The sequence below is a fragment of the Chiroxiphia lanceolata genome, chromosome 2 (genome assembly GCF_009829145.1).
Source record: "Chiroxiphia lanceolata isolate bChiLan1 chromosome 2, bChiLan1.pri, whole genome shotgun sequence".
In the NCBI taxonomy this organism is placed as follows: Eukaryota; Metazoa; Chordata; class Aves; order Passeriformes; family Pipridae; genus Chiroxiphia; species Chiroxiphia lanceolata.
In genome coordinates, this window is record NC_045638.1 from 18364987 (window position 1) to 18380332 (window position 15346).

A 15346-nucleotide genomic window follows, 5' to 3' on the forward strand; every position below is an offset into this window, starting at 1 on the left:
CCAAGACAGCATAAACAAATTCACCTGTGAGATGCTGTATAAATATTTGAAATGGAAGAAAAGCTTAACATATGAAGTGTCTCAGCCATAAAGTAATATGCCTGGCTCCCCTGGCCAGGCAGCAGGAGAGGTCACAGATCTGTAGTGAAATCAAAAGAAGTGCCCATGCAGGAGAGACACCAATCAATGACCTGTGAGAGATGAAAAGACACCCAAAATCCATCTTCGCTAAATCACAGACTCCACAGTGAGACGATGAACACCTCAGAAGGAGAACCTTTCTAATGGGGACTGTTCTGTTGGAAACAGAGAACCCACATAGGAGAGAGACTTAGGAAACGAGTCATATGGGAAAAGCCCTGTCCCCTAGGGGAGTCCTTGCAGGAGAGAGGCCTAGTTGAACAAAATGATGATTTCTTCTTTGCTCCTACACCAGGAACAAGGTGTTTGAGTTCACATGTAAGTACCCGAGGAAGCTTCCTGAGCACTTTCCAGTTGGAGAGACAGGGACTGAGGAAATGCGAGAAGGATGAGGAGCGAGATGGACACTGAAAAGTGTTGTGACACCAGCGAAAAGGAGGCAGATGTCTCAAATCTGTGTTTCAGTTCATCCTAGATGACTGTTGGAATAAGGAGCCCAAGAGAAAGTCAGTTGTCAGTAATATGGAAGCATGTTGGAGAGTGCATCCAGTTTGGCCAGTGGTTAGATCAGGAAGAGAGAGGGGTGAGCAGGGAAGTGCAGGCTGTTTTACAGAGGTGGGACAACACTGCCTTACTAATACAAGGAATTTAAAATGCCACATTCCTGGATTTTTTCAACATCTTCTCATATCCTGCTCCTAAAAAATTCCAAAAATTGCTTCTTTGGAAACTGCATGTCTTGTACACAGTACATTTTTATTTTCAGAGGATGCATTTAAATACTCTCTGTCCTGTGCTAGAGCAAAGGGTTAATATCACTCCAGCCCTTGTGAAACCTGGTTGCTGTTCATATTGCAATGAATTAAATTTAATTAAAGAAAAATAATTAATAAATAATCAAAATTAATTAATGCAATCTGGCCCATGATAGACATTTTATATTGAGGTTCAAGTCATCAGAACTACCTGCAGCACACAGTTTTGAAAACCTGATAAAACTTTCCCTGACTGGACCAGTCTACAGAAGTAGGGTGACTCCCAGAAGAGGGGTGCATGGCTCTGCCAGGCACTTGCACACTGGTCGTGGGTGCTGACCCAACAGTGCAGGCAACCTGACCATAGCTGCCACATTTGCACAATGAGGTATAAAGGGGAAAAAACATTTCTGAGCTTACTATGGCTCAGAAAGATGGAAACGTGGGTTTCTCTGGCAGTCTGTGAGGAATGGGAATTTGTTCTGCCACTTGAGATTTTCAGAGTACTAAGAAGAAAATGTTACATCAGTCTGAGGAGTCCCCTGGACCTTTTTTTTTTTTTTTAAATACAAAAAATCAAAGCCAGATCCTGGGTAGGCAGGAGCCAGCGAGTTTCAGTCAGTGGTGTCCACCACAAGTGTGGCCAATTCAGGGAGGAAAATCTTTCTGTAAAAATCATCGAATGAGGCACAAACACATATCAAGTCATGGAAGGCATTGTGTTGATGATGTTAAAGGTCAAAGGGAAGAAGATGGTTACAGGAAATGAAATCTGATTTACCAACATGTTTCATTTCAGCTTCCTTTGGTTTCAAAATACTCCCACCTACAGTTCAAATCCATGTATGTATATGTATATAATTTCTGTTCGAGCTGAAATTATATACCAGAAAGGTACAATCATGCATTTCACAGGTAAATTTAGTTCTGTTATGCAAAGGGACAGTTTTCTGTCTCCTCACAAGAAAAGAACATCCTTGTGCTTCAAAAACAATGGTAGATGGGTTTTGATTAAAAAAATCTACAGCACTCAATCTTCTGCTATCACAGAAGACTTCCACTCATGTTCCAAAACAGTGCTGATGGTGTATCCCTTATCTTCAGAGGTAATCAGTCGCATCTTGTGTCTGATATAAAGAAAACCATATGTTGTTTCCAGCTGGTCATTCTGCCTTAGAGTAACTGATACACTTATTATTAAAAACAAAACAAGCAAAAAAAAACCCCCAAAAACCCCAACCCTTCCTCTCCCCCCAAAACCCCCACAAAACAAAATCCACAGCCAGAAAAAGCTATTAAATTCAATCACTGTGCATTTCCCATCAAAGGCTCCACAAATCCTGCAGAATAACTCCCACTCCTCTGCAGCTCTCTGCATTCAGCATGTGAAGGATTCAGAAGCACTGTACGAGTCAGCTACCTGGCTGTCTGTTGGCTACAACAGCCTGAAGGAAGAAGCATTTTGTTTCAGGTTTCTCAGAATTTAAACCTACAAGTAGTCATGAAGGGTATACATTGAACAGACTGCAGGGCTTCCTTTTTTATTTTGGCCTTGCTTGTAGATTTGTTTGTCATAACTTTAAATGCTTAAAGGAAGAAATCAGGACTGCCCTTCAGACTGGTGATCTGCAAACTAAGGGGGGCAGTTCTGCCTTCAAGGTAAATAAATAACCTGGCCCTGCTCTTCCAAAGACATTTAGAAATCATGATTTTACCAATTCTGTGGGCAAAGATGATACCTAATACTGAATTTTTGGTAAATTTACAAAACTAGAGGAATACCATTTATAAATTCAAACCCATATTCAAACTCACTTTCACTGATTAGAATATTCTGAGTTTATGAGACACAGATTCCATTTTTATCAGCATTGATCCTTCATGATCCATGCCATCCCCTTACCTGTGCCACAGTATGCTAATGTTCATAAAAACTTCCAAGGTTAATAAACATACTTTTTTTTTTTAATTTTGTACACTTTTTACAGATTTAGGTTCACCAGTCAAGTGTAACTGGAATCTGCTTCCATTAAGAATCTTTCTTTCATTTTAGTTTTACGTGGACATAAAATTAAATGACTTTCTACATCAAAGGGAAATTCAACACACCCTTCTGACTTCTGACTTGAGATTTTTGTCTGCACACAAGTACCATTTATCCCTGAAAGTTTTATACATATATTTCACCCTCATAAGAATGTCAAAACAGCATAAGTCCCTAGCTTTAGAATTGCAGTCACACCCAAAATGATGGTGTCATCCACCTCCTCTCTGGTCATCCTGTTTCAGTGCCTCACCACCTTCACAGTAATGAATTTCTTCCTAATATGTAATCTAAACATACCCTGGTTCAGTTTAAAGCCATTACTCCTTGTTCTATCACTACATGCCCTGCTAAAAAGTCCCTCTCCATCTCTTTTGTAGCCCCCCTTTAGGTACTGGAAGGTGCTTTCAGGTCTCCCTGGAGTCTTCTCTAGACTGAACAGGTGGCCCCAGCTCTCTCAGCCCATCTGTAAGGAGAGGTATCCCGGAGATCTGTGAGCCCTCAACCATCTTCAGGGCCATCACACAGGTTCATGTCTTGCCTAAACTGTGGGGTCCACAGCTGGGTGCAGTACTCCTTGTGTTCAGGCATATCTCTACTCGTCCTAGCGATAAAGGTCTTGTCAGCATGCAAAGCAAAGGCTTTCCAGCAAGCAATTACCCTAAAATGTATTTAATAGGAACTTTTAGTTTTATTGTCTTCAAAGATGGGGAAATTTCCTTCTCTGAGGCCGTTTTCTTCTCTGTAAGCTTATTAATTCTAGATGTGTCCAATTTTACCAGAAGTGTACCGCTACCTTATTACAAATTAGTCCAAAACTCATGCCAAATTAAATGTTGACATGTGTTTTCTTTCCTTCCAAAAAGACAGTTGAAAAATTATTTTTTACCCATATCTAAACAAAATACATTTACAAAACAAATACAGAATGCTTAACGTGGGTCTTTATACAGAAAGGTCACTATTGCAAACAACTCTAAAGGTTTTTAAGCATTTTACTTTTCACGTAATCCAAAGAAAACATTTTGTGGTTTGTGGGGGGGTTTGCCTGATTTTCCACTGCATCTATTTAAATTTTATGAAAATTTATGCTACCAAAAAAGAAAAAATATTAACAATGCAAGTTAGGCAATTATATCATCAATGTGCCTGCTGTCTGAAGTGCAGCACTAAAAGCATTACTCATTACAAAAACCTATTCTGAAAGCATTTACCAACTCCGAGTGAACCACAGAATGCTTCTACTCTTCAGCAATTAGAAAAATAAGCCTATAAACAGAACATGAACCTTAAGGCCTAAGGCAGTATATTAAAACAGAAACATTTATACACATACAAGTAGTTATAAACATTAGGTAGGCTTGCTTCCAAATCTGTAGAAGCAGACACCTTTCTGTCAGGAGGTTGTGGTTTAAGATGAAGAGAAATCGATGTGCTTAAAGCTGCAAGTTTTACAGTTTTTAATGGGATACTGAGGCCTAAGTGTTACCTGTATCTCAAGAAACAATATCACATTCTTGAAATTAGGATCAGACAAACATTTTAGGCACCTAAGAGGACTGTGTTGTTCCAGCAGTGGTATACTTATGGCATGCAGCAAGAAAAAACATTTTTCTTTGTAAAATGAACCCATTAATTTTGCCTGTTAATAGCAAATTAATTACTAAAACCCTGTGAATTTCAAGTCTCTCCTCTGAGTCCTTCTCTCTGAGCCTGCACACTGAGTGCAGGTTGGTCTGTTACCATGAGAAGTAAACCCTTTATGCTTTATAATGGGAAATCAAAAAGGGATTTCAAGAAAGAGGGGGAGGAAATGTCAGAAATGGTGAAAAATGACCCTTTCCCTGCAGAAATTGATCTCAGTCATCTCCAGAGACTTTCCACGTGCTCCAAAGCAACAAACAAACTCATACTTCTTTCCTGTTCCTGGTATTAACGTGAATTTAAATCTTTAAATTTTATCCTTCGAGTAGCTGTTTTTTAAACTTGATATATCCAGGTGTGGGTGGAACAATGTCTGCTCCACTTGCCAGAGACAAAAATCCTCTGGACTCCTGACTTTAAGAAAATGAATATAGAAGAAAGAGATGAAATATTGCATTTACTCTACTTACGACTCTTTAAAGGACACTTGGGTTTTAAAATACATGTTCCAGTACTCTACTGAAAGAAATTTATACTTATTGTATGCCAGAAATACCCATAACATTATATTATGTCAGTTTAAGTATAAAGGAGGTTTATACCATATACTGGGACAAAATAAGCATTATTTAGATGATAAAATTGACTGGTTTTCTTATTGTTGTATTTTTTAAAATATATTTTATAAAACATTTTATTCTTTACAGTATAATTGACTTTCATTTTCCATTTTAAAGAATTCTCTTTCCTTGTAATGGAGAACATGATAATGTGAAGAATAGATCATCCTTCTTCTCATAGGCCTTCTTTAAAGCATACAGACATTTGAAGAATGTACTTTGCTCTTTCTCAGTAAATCTGTACTTGCTATTGTGACACAACATTCACTTTTACTTAAGAGTTAACAGAGAGTTACTGTACACAGGGAAGATGGTTAATCTGACTGCAGCTATGTCAACAAAGAAAATGGGCACTCTTTTGCTAAAGCACTGATATGGTTTGAAGCTGGCTCCCTGCCAAGTCTCCAAACCTTACCACAAGAAGTGTCCCCCACCCCAAACCTCAGGGAGAAGAGGGAGAAAAACAACCAAGAAAAACCGAAACGAGAGAGACAGTTAAAGCAATATATATATAAATATATTTACACTTATGTTGCAGTTATATACAGTTGAAATATATATACAATTTCACAAGGGAAAGGGAAGGGGGAACGGAAAAAGGAACAAAACCAAAATAAAATATATATATATCCTGATTAGTAGCCCAATATCTAGCAACTAAAAGAGTTAGCAAAGAAATATCTCACTACTCTCCTTGGGACAACCGAGAGTCTCTCTGGAACGATCACCGGCAACCTCCGTCTCCCAAGGTCGACAAGGCCCTACCAGGCCTCGCTCCCCAACACGGCAGACTCAACAGCAGGGAACCTGCACCTCCAAGCCACTGGAAGGAAAAAGAGCGAAGGCCTCTCCTCCTTTCTTCTTATAGTCTGGCTTATGTAAAAATCATAGGGAATAGTGGGTAAATCTGGGCCATTCCTTGTTACAAACTGGTCACCAAGGAAGGCCTAGACCAAACTACCACAAGCACCAAATTGTTTCTTTACCTCATTAGAAACCTGCATGCGTTCTAGCAAGGTGTGTCAAATCAATATCAACAGTTGTTTTGACTAAGTCTCATTAGGAGCACATTAGTATGTAATCTCCTTTTGTGTTTGCTATCAGTTTTAAACCTCAAGGCTATGAAGAATTGGCAAAGCAATAGCACTGTCCTGCTTTTGTTAATTAAAATAAAATAGAGAAATGTGACTGAATTATATCAAGGTACATAAAAAGTTAATCAAAGTGCAATCAGAAATACCATAGACTTCTTTCAAAATATATATTTTTACCAAAAGCAAAATTTTTAACATTATAAGGCAAGTTTTATTTCTTCAGCATCTCCTAACTACATTTTTACAGGCAGATCATTTTAAAGAGGGCTTTATCATTTCTGTTATACAACATCCATTGCATCTATGGTAACAATAAGCAAATAGAGTTGGGGGTTAACATTGCTTACTGTTGTCAACATTTTACAAACAGGTCTCTACTTAAAGTGTCCTGTACTATTTGTTAGTAATCATTAAAATAATTAACTTTACCTCCTGTATCAAGTGAACATTCACTTTTTTGGTCACATCAGTTTAAAAAGTCATGTTGGTATTTTAATAATTATATTGTATTCCTGTATCAAATGCTGCAACATACACACAAAGCACTTGTCACATGTTTTAGTACTATAATAATGTTATTATTATTATTGTTACTGTCAGTGTTGCTAACAATAATTCCAGTATCAATATGAATTTATTCTTTATATTGGCATCATTTCAAATCAACCATCCATGGTCACCTATGCTAAAATTCACAGTTTCAGAAAGCTCCTCGTTCAGATCATGAAAAAGCAAGGCTTTTATTATAGCTCCCAGCAAGTTTTTTTCATTTAACCTTCTAACTAAGGACCTGTGTTTCAACAGCTACAAGTCACTTGAAGATTGTTATACCTCCTTATCAACCTTTCTGACCTCTAACTCGCTTGTCATTTCGGTGCAAAAAAAAATATGTGGGCCTCTTTTCCGAATATCTGGGAGCAACAGGCAGCAGTTACCTACACACTCTGTAAACACAAACAAAAGAATTAGCATCTATCACTGATTGCCACCAACTTCACCTACCTGAAACTAATGCTGGCATCTGTTTTCCTGCCCTTCACTCAGTTCCTACAGACTTGTTATATATATTGATATCACAGTCATGGACATTTATATATATAGCTATACATACATATATGTATGCATATGTGTATTTATGTATTTGAGAGAGCACATGTTCCTTTACCTGTTCCTTAGCTTCAGAACGCCCTCACTGGACATAGCCCATACACAAATGAGTTTTCTCGGTTTGGAGCTCATGTAGCAGTAAGCTAAGGAGAGAGAAACAAGACAGATCTGAATCCAAATATAATTAAGGAAATATCATAATGTCTATACATCACATCTACCAAGGAGCAAAGGTGTGATTAGGTTTAATCAAGAGCTTGCTTCATTAGACCTATCTTTTTTTAAATGTTCTAATTAGCTGCAAGGGGGGTGCAGGCTTTGATAAGGCTCTGAATGATTTATGTGCCCTTTCCATACACATCCTTTGTATTTTAATTTAATTCAGTTTCAGAGAGACACCTGGACATCACTCTCTGCTGCGCCCTCTGGCAGCCCCATTCTCAGGGTGAGCACGCAGCAGACATTAAGCACGGAGGAGATCTGAAGCATTCCTGATCAGACAGGAAAGATATGAGAGAGAGGCTGTTCAACAAAAACATGCTGGGCATATAAAACTTCACTATATAACAGGATTACTGTGTGGAAACACCCCACTCCTATCTCTCAGGTTCACGGTAGCTGCAAAAAAATGGCAATTGCAAGTACTATGTTGGAGTTACAGCCAGAGTGAAAGAATAACGAATAAGCGTGGTGTTAAACTTAAATCTGGCTCCCAGCTGGAGTTTTGCTGTAGTCTGCCAAGCACAACAGGGAAGAAGGCAACAAGGACACTAGTCTGGAGATCAGAGCGGAGGTGTCTGTAAAGAACAAAGGATATCCAAATAGTATTGTTGGCTGCAGACACTGTACTGATAAGTCAGGCAGCATTTGGGGAGAGGAAACTCACAGGAGTAGATGAGAAAGAAAATGAAGGTAGTAGAGGAATAGAACAAAATGGTACAAAACAAAGATAATGAGAAAAAGGCAGAGTTGTAGTGTCCTTCAGCATTTAATGATGAGAAATCATTGACTGAGATTATAACTATTGATCAACAGGCAAAAAGAATTACAGAAAAGAGGAGAGACAATGCTGTTGAGTGGGGCCAGATATCCCAAGACAGGGGATTAAGGAGACTATGACAGTTTTGCAGACCTTTGGGACAACTGTCACTGTAAAAAAACACTACACTCTCTGCAGCACGACCCACAGCTATGTCTGACCAAGTAGGCACGGATCACTTTATAAACTGGGTCAGAGAGTTGGTGGGAAAAGCAGGAAGAGAGGGGAAAAATTCTTCACTCATGATATTTTTTAGAGAGGCATAAGGGGATGTTGCCTCTTGCACCACCTCATCTTGACCTGGACTGACTTGCCTAGCAGAAAGGAAGACATGAATTTAAAAAGCCTGTAGGAATAGTAATCAGTGAGTATGAAACTAAGGACAGAGATGCTAAGCCCCACATAACACAATGAGAAGTAAAAAATATAGTTCCTGTAGAACAGTTGGCATAGAGAAAGGAGACCGTAGCCTTAAAACCATAGATTTTCACTCGGAATAGTTTTCCTGAACTACTACGGTGTTTAGATCAACTTCCACTGGGAAAATCCTCGTCTTTTTTCACAAGTCATTCTCTGCTCCTGCCTCCCTTCTAGGCTTCTAACGCTTAAACATATTTAATTTATTAGCAAAATTTGTTTCAATTGCTTCAAAGTAATGAGCAAAGAAACACTATCTTTCTTTATCTAGCTCATTACTAGATAAATAACTGCTGCAGACACCAGCTACTGAAAGATGCAGAGAACATGTGCATGTCATGTCCTTTCATGCATCTTATCTGGTTCAGTTCAGTAGGGCAGACTTCATGCTCTATACCCACTCAAGAATACGTTTTCCCATGTTGATAGGATTCTACCAGAAGAAAGGAAACATTTGGGAAAAACTAGGCTTCTTTGGGGAGTGGTAAGCAAAGTTACATCTTTGTGCAGAATACTGTCAACACAGAGATTTCCTCAGAAGAATTTTTCCTACAGTAAGTTCCCAATAAACCCTTTCAAAGACACCAGCCTGGGGAGCAGCCAGTAACATGTATCTTAAGTGATTGCCATGGACATCACATCTCAGCATATCCTCAGCCTTATTTAGATCGAGCTTGTACATCCTAAATAAGGAGACAAATCATTGGAATGTTGTCTCTCTTAGAGGTTTTTCCCAAGCTTTTCCCTATAATAAAGCTCCAAGGACTGACTTGCTCTGATGCAGAATGATACAGGTTTTCAGAAGTTCAATCAAACTGAAATTCTCCATGGTCTTGACCTATAATAAAAGCTCCCCAGCAGTTACATTATATGGGTAATTATATTTTCCTAGCCACTCTGGGTAGTGCTCCTTACTCCTGATTCATAAATTATTAGTGCCTCCCTGTTTTTCCTGATGCCTCCTTCAGTGGAGTACTCAGATCTGTGGTGTCAAGTAACTCACAGCTGGCTGTTCCTAACTTATACAGGCATAAAAACTTGCTCTTCAAAAGCACCATGCAAACCAAAGACACTGAGAAGAGGTTTTTTTCTGTTTTAGACTTCCCAAAAATATCAGTGAGGTCGTTTCTTTATAGTCTCTGGTCATAACCAGAAAAAGAGAAGCATTCAAATTGAAATGGAAAGCATGCAGTCTGTCTGGTTTTCAACTTCTCTTCTTTCTGGAAAACACTAGATATGTATAGTTCCATAACTACTACATTGCGAAAAGTTTTGTTCAACAAAAATATTGCAGCTGCCTGCTATAATTTAAAAAAAATATATAAAAAGTTCAATCTGCTCTGTCAGCTGGTTCCACTTCATATGAGAGCCTCATTTTCTTTTTAGTTGTTGACTCCAGGATTGGCTATCATAGATGCCCTCTTTTCATGTTCTTTGAAGTCCTCTTCACATATATTAATCTCAGGAGAAGGATGTTCAAAACAGAAATGCAGTAAGAAAGTAAAAAAGCAAGAAGCTTTCAGCATCATCTGATGGAAATGAAACTATTGTGAAGATCCACCTGTTCAGTAAACTATCTCTGCAGCATCTGTGCTTTCTAGTCAATGAGAAAACTGATCTTAATGTAAGCCAGGCCAATAAGCCACATGAATTACACCATGCTGTTTTGTATCTAGACCTAGAACTGCCCTATGCCATCATCAAGCAAACAGAGCACATGAAGTCACCACAGAAGACAAGTTCAGAAATTAGAATATAATTAGACTAGTCTCTGCCATTTCATGAACAGACTGGCCTGGCTTTTAGAATCTCTGTTTCCAAGAGAATACTGATAACCAACAGAATCTTGTCTTTTGAGATCAAACAGTCTACTTCGCATTGTTTCGGTGTATGCTGCAACATTAATAAATCACCATATTATGTGATATGTCAGACAGCATGCCACTGAGACAAACTCAGGTTGTTCATTTCTTATATCACTGGTCTGCTTCTCGTTGTAACCTTGTGACCTCTGGCAGAATAAGGCCTATATTTGTGGGGGACTTTGTTAAGAGGAACAAAGACACCATCACTGTCTGGAGAATGATGTCTTCCCTTCCCTGTTTGAAACATTCAGCTGGAAAACACTCTGTCACCTTCCCATCCTTCTTGTAGAAGATAAGATCTTCTACAAGAGTGTTGGAAAAAATGCTATAATTTTATCTGCTTGCATCCAGGTACTTTCATCAGCACATCTTATTCTGAAACATGTCAGTCTCCCAATTCAAGGGACTTACCAGATTCAATCTTGAGTTTTTCAATATCTGACATTACAGCCATCTTTTTACATCAGGATACAGCTCTTATTCAGAACAAAATCAAGTTCTTTTGTTTATTGAGAAACTAAAAAAAAAAATATTGACTGTGTTCCTGAACAGTTGCTGGTGATAAAAATATCAAGAAATATTGCTAAGATATCATTATCTGCAAGCCAGTTTCATGGGCTTGGGTAATTTATTTAGGATTTTTAATCTTGGGAGATGTCAATCTTATAGCTATGCTAATAAAAATCACAATGGATACTTGAAAAATACTAGGATCACATCTGTTTCTTTTAGTCATGCCCAAACAGTTGCAAGTTTAATTAAAGATATCGCTCTAAATTTGCCACTAATCCCATATAAACACATAATGATTTCTTTCCCTCCAGTCAATAGAAACCATATAGCAAATCCTTCTATGTTTATTCCAAATTTTCTTTCTAGACTAAGCCACTAAACTATCATAATCTCTGCTCTTTAGAGCATTTTATTCTTGGTTCTTGGGTACTTCTCTAAAGGAGCCATGTTTGCTAGCTTTTAGCTTTCCTTTTGCCATTCCTGTTTGCAGCTGTTGTGGATTTATTCTCCAGTATATTCCAAAAGGACCTAGGCCCCATCACCAGCACATCAGATACATTTGGTCTGCAAGTATCTGAGACAGACAGCACCAGCCAAATGGCCCAGGAGGGCAGATGATATAATTCTTAAGGGAGCAATATCAAAACCACATAAAGCAGGAAAGCATCAATCAACTGATTTGACTGACTGTAATGCTGGGTTTGGTGATTTGCCTTGAAGAAGGTTGCCTGGCATTTTTCTCTGAAAAGTAGCTGAACTCTACTTTTGTTTCCCTGAATACAGGACTAGATCACTGTAATTCAAACTTGTATTACCAGTGGGATATGTAACAAACACTGATTTTCAGACATGTAGTTCACTCTGCAAAAATGCAAATGATCAAAAGTCATGAGTGCAGGCTATGTCTTGCATTGTTTTACCTCAGAGTTTTACTAGATCATGTTTCTACTGTTTTACAGATTGTACTACGAGTACTAAGTGAGAGACAAAGTCACCATTTTGAAAAACTTTCTTCTAGTCAGAAAATAGAAGGGGCTTTAACCACATCATGTACAGCTACTACCACACTATACTGTGAAATCACCAGTCCATCCATCAAATGCCAGATTCAGTTAAAGATTTCAGCTCCTAACTATCCACTGCCAAACTTGATTAGGAAGCTGGGAGCTTGCATGTCTTATCAAAGGTACAGGATGAACAAAAAAAGTCGCAGTGCAAATGAAAACTGAGCGTGCCAGAATTCTATCCTCTTAGTGATACAGCCTCCCAGCTTGAAGGGATAAAAAAATAGAGATACTTGAAAAGTTTGCAAATACTCTTCTGTTTATGCATACTTGTTATGGAACTGTAGTTGAGAATTTTTTCATACCATTGTTGTAAGATTTTCTAAGCAAAAAATCCCAGAAAATACAAAGGTTCTTTTATGTATATAGATGTGCAAGCCCTACTTCCTGGGATGACCAATCGTATTTTATTAGTTCCTTATGCTGCCTTGGTAATTTTTTGTCTAGTGCCTCTTCTTCTATACTTGGATCACAAGGCTCTTTTGAGCAAGAACTATTTTATGCATGTCTTTAAAGCATCAAGCACAATGACATCTTGGTCCTTTACTTCATTTCTGGTGTAAATAACAATCTGGATTTTAGATCTTGAATGAAAGAGGGTTTCAATCTTTTTAAAGAGCTATTTAAATATTGTTATTTCTGTAAGTCCAGAAGCATAACCAAATAGAAAAAAAAAAAAAAAAACAAAACAAAAAAAAGGAAATAAAAAGGTTGACAATGCTTTCTTCAGAAGCCTAGAAAGATTAAAGGAGAAATAGCTGCCTCATATTACCATTAATTATGTACCTGTCTACCAGGAGGTGCTTTGTCATAACAGAAATCAAAGTGGACTCAGGACAAATGACCAAACTATGATCCTCTTTTAAGCTGGAGTTATGAAAGCTGTTAAAGGCAACTGGAAATGGCCATATTATCTAAAGTTAGTAACAAAGCTGAACAAAGAATTTCAAAAGAATCAAAACAACATTAAGGTGGGAAGATTTTTTACACAGAAGAATGATATTATTTTTGAGCCATCTCTCAAATCAAACTCAAAGACTTCTAAACCCATATTGTAGGGCGTGGAAATACCATTGGATGCTTTATATTGGCTTGATGTAAGGTTAACTGGGTTAGTTCATTGTCTCCAAGAGTCACTGGCTCTGTTATCTTGCAAATCTAAAAGAGAGAAGGTGTAAGCTTTTAAAGTAAGGGTAAAGCAGTGAGAAAAGCAATATATTTTCTGTTCTCTGATAATACCAGCATGATCTTTGATTTTACTTTGGACAGTAAAGCAACTCCAAGTCCCCAAAGCACCCCAGTAAGATATTTCTATCAATCCACAAAACATAATCACAAAGTTTTACTTTGCACATATTCTGTGTTCCTCTGAATCTTGAAACTATTTATATTATTTTAAGACGGAAATAAATTTCTCAACATCTAAGCATCAAACTGCTGTCAAACTCTTGCTGATAGGAGAAGAAACAAACAAAAAATAAAACTGACAAAAAAACCCACACCTACACCTCAAAAGGCAGATCTTGCTAGAGTTGATGATGACTCCCTTTGCCCTGATGCACTCTGCTCCAGTCAAAGGCAAATTGGCAGCCACTGGCATAGAAATGAGTTGTTGAAGGTAAGACACTGCCACCTGGTCCACCAGGAGGGGTGAGGGTGGAGAGAAGGTGACCTTTTCCTGCAGCAGAAGAAGTAGAAAGCCCTGGTTCCCCAGCCTCTCCTCTAGGATCTCTTGACTGCATCCTTTCCCTCTCCAGGAGACCAAGATGTGCAGTCAGGTAAGCAGTGTGAGATGCCTGAAAGGGGGCTGAAGAGGCAGCAGGTCCCCACATGAGGTAGAGGATATATTCTGCTGCCTGACAGGTCTCAGGGGAAGTGGAAGCCCCATATCCCAGGGGGAAATAGGAGGAGGAGAAAAGAAACTTCAGACTCCTGTCCCCAGCTCTGCTCTCCAAATTCCCATTCTTTCTCCAAGCCTCCAAAACTCTCCATGGCTCTCTCCAGCCTAAGTCATCCATAGATTTGTTTCATGTACTCAGAGTTATCTAAACCTGTCATATTCCCTCTTTTTTCTTCTCTTTACTTACCTGGAGCCCTCTTTGCAGATACCGAGCTTTCCATGCAGAGCTGAATGTCTTTAGGCAACTCTGGCTGTAACTACAATTCAGATGAGGGCTGTACAATAATTTTGTCATTTCCCTCTCATGTGGTGGAGAGCACCTCTGCTGAAGGAGTTTTCAGAGCATCCCTCCGTTCACAATTCACTCTACTCTGATCTTTGGCTAGTCATTTTAATGAAACCTGGTGGAGAGAAAGGGGAGAAATGGCAACTGTCCCACTGATTCTATTAAATACATTGCATTTAAGCCCTTCCATGGCCCCAAGGCTGTTAGATCAAGACTCGATCCTTATCATTGCTCATGTTCCCTGTAATGATCATGCTCACACTGGCTTTGTCTGAGCTGCAGCTAAGAGTCAGAAAGCGCATGGAGCAGGTACCCACACCTTGGAGCTCAGGAGCAGGTACCACATGGCCACTGTCAGCTCAATCCTGACCTTATACACAGCAGGAGAATGGAGGTCAGAGACCTTATCATTAAAACGGTGCTTGAAAAAACATTTTTTAGACCTTGACGACCACAGGCAGACACTTGCCTACCCAAGGCCACAACATATTCACTGGGGTGGATTAACTTTGGTGGGATTGAATTGGATTGGACTGGATTGGGAGCAAAAGACATAGTGCCCCACTATGCAGTGCCACTAAAATCTGCTTTTCTGCTTTTAGTCTATCAGTCTAACTTCCTTTGTCCTTTAATCACTTCCAAGAAACCTCAGTGATACTTTTCTTTAGTCTCTTCATTATGTTTTTCTTATAAGATAAATGGATGTCATGGATTCATATCTGCTATCAGACAGGGCTATGCCCTGATTTATTAGTGAAGACAAAATTATGCAATAACAGGTACTTTAAATATAATATAAAAATTTTCCTTTCTCACTGTTTAAAGATTGAATTTTTATTTTTTTTTTTTGATAAACA

General features: G+C 38.6%; 1 long non-coding RNA gene across 1 annotated transcript; it reads right to left on the minus strand.

Moving 5' to 3' along the window:
* Nucleotides 1-217: 217 nt before the first annotated feature.
* LOC116783186 lies at nt 218-6167 on the minus strand. Its single transcript, XR_004355521.1, has 3 exons — nt 6029-6167; nt 4993-4998; nt 218-228 (listed from the first exon to the last, which is right to left on the minus strand). It is a non-coding gene; the product is annotated as an uncharacterized LOC116783186 (long non-coding RNA).
* Nucleotides 6168-15346: the final 9179 nt, after the last annotated feature.